The sequence below is a fragment of the Nannospalax galili genome, unplaced genomic scaffold (assembly GCF_000622305.1).
Source record: "Nannospalax galili isolate Female #2095 unplaced genomic scaffold, S.galili_v1.0 scaffold1639, whole genome shotgun sequence".
Classification (NCBI taxonomy): Eukaryota; Metazoa; Chordata; class Mammalia; order Rodentia; family Spalacidae; genus Nannospalax; species Nannospalax galili.
Genome location: NW_008343206.1, coordinates 1,705,935 through 1,708,184, shown reverse-complemented (window position 1 = coordinate 1,708,184; position 2,250 = coordinate 1,705,935).

Here is a 2,250-nt window from a genome sequence, read left to right as displayed (position 1 = left end):
TTTTTTTTTGGTGTGTATGGTTGTGTGTGTGGTTGTGTGTGTGTGTGGTTTTTTGTGTGTATGGTTATATACAGTTGTATATGTGTGATTGTGGTTGGATGTGCATGGTTGTGCATGTCTGTGGTATCTGTGGTTGTGTGTGCTTGTGTATATGGTTATGTGTGGTTGTGTGTGTATGCGATTGTGTGTGTTGTATGTGTGTGGTTGTGTGTGTTGTATGTGTGTGATGCATGGCTGTGTGTGGTGTGTGTGATTGAGCAAGTGAGTAAGCACAGTTGCAGTCACTTCTCCCTTGACGTGGACGGATGTGAGCAGCTGTCTTCAGCTCCGGCTGCTGTGACTTCCCCACAGTGACGGACTATAACCTGGAGATGTAAACTAAATACATCCTTTCTCTCCCAAGCTGCTGGTTGTCAGGGTATTTTATCACAGCAGCAGACATGAAACTAGGACTTGGGGGTCTCTCACTGGTCTAGAACTTTCCCAGTAGGCTAGACTGGCCTGGGATTCTTCCTGTCTCCACCTCTCCAGTGCTAATGTCATAAGTGTGTGCTACGAAGCCTGGGGCTTTTTAATGTGAGATCTGGGGATCAAACTCAGCTCTGCATGCTTGCAAGAAAATCACTTTACTGACTGAGCTAACACCCCTGCCCTGAAAGTTTTATCTCTAATGTTAATAGCTTATAAAGTTTGTTTCCTTCCATGTCCTTTATCTGTGTTGCCACCAGAAGGCACTGTCCACATTTATGTGGGTCTTTCTGCTTTAAATAATCAAGAAAGTCGCTCATAGGAGTGCCCAGCAGCTTGCATTTGAGTTGATGCCAGAGCCTGTTAGGTTGACAACCAACAGGAGAGGGCAACTTGTCATAGCAAATAACTTTAGAAGTCCTTCCTCCTGGGTCAGGAGATGGCTTGCTTGGTAAAGTGCTTACTGTAGAAGCATGAGGACTTGAGTTTGATTGCCAGAACCCACATAAAAAGCTGGGCATTGTGGTGCACAGATATTATCCAACTCTGGGGAGGCAGAAGTGGGAGGGTCCCTGGGGCTTGCTGGCCAGTTGGTTTAGTTGTATTGGTGAACTCCAGGCCAGTATCAAAAATAAGGTGGGGTGGGGACAAGAAAGATGGCTCAGCACTTAAGAGCATTGGCTGTTCTTGTAGAGGACCTGAGTTCAGGTCACATCCTTTCAGATCCCATTGCTTAGCATCCCCAGGAAAAGAACTCTTACAACAGATGGAAAATTTGTTAATGCTATTATGTCTCATAATTATTTAAAAAAAGAAAATGAGAATGTAAAAGATGTTAAAAGGGTGTGGGAATGGAGATATTTTCCAAAATAGACAAAAAATGAGAAAGCGTAAGCAAGTGATGAAGGTCTGTGTAGGTTTGTTATGATATATAAAGCATGAGACAAAAATAACATACACATAATCTTAAATTGTCTATGGTCATAGTTTAGTCAACTAGTTTAAGGAGCAAAATACATATCTAGTCAAGGTTTATCTGAGAATATTTGTTTTTTTTAACCCAAGCCTTATCTACACAGCACATGATACTTGAAAGTACCAGACTGGTGGAACTAACCTTATTGGATGTTTAACAGCCATAGTTTGAGGCCTATACTAATGTGGTCAGAGGGACTTAAAGGACAGTTTCTGCCCTTGCCCTTCAAGGTCGACTATGGAACATAGTTCCAGGGGACTATGGAACATCTCTCAAAATGTCCTGTAACTGTGGTGAGTCACCTGCTCTCTTGTTCAGGGAGGCCATGAAGACCCCACGAGATGGATTTGAACCAGTGTCCAGTCTACAAATAGGAGGGTCAACTCAGAGGAAACATCTCATTCATGCTTCCAAGTGAAGCCAGTCACGGTTGAACAGGACCTTTGACTTATTTTCACATAGATGGAAATGGTAAAAGAAAGGAGCCAAGGGCTCCTCCCAAGCCCATGTGACCCCTAAGGCACAGATCCATTAATGACCTTAAATGTAAAAATAAATTGATTTATTTAGGCTAACTGTATGGTCTTAAACACCCAAAAGGAAAGTTTAACCAAGGAGTAAAGTCATCAGTATATTTATTTAAGAGTTCAAGGAATTACACTTCCCAGACATTAGGCTTAAGTCTATATAAAAAGTTATTTAGACAGTTATTTCTCATTGATGATTTTGCTCCTAACCAGAAAGTGCTGTTCAGCTGTAAGACTTCAAATCTTGGTCTCCAATACAGTCCCCACTTATAGCTAAGG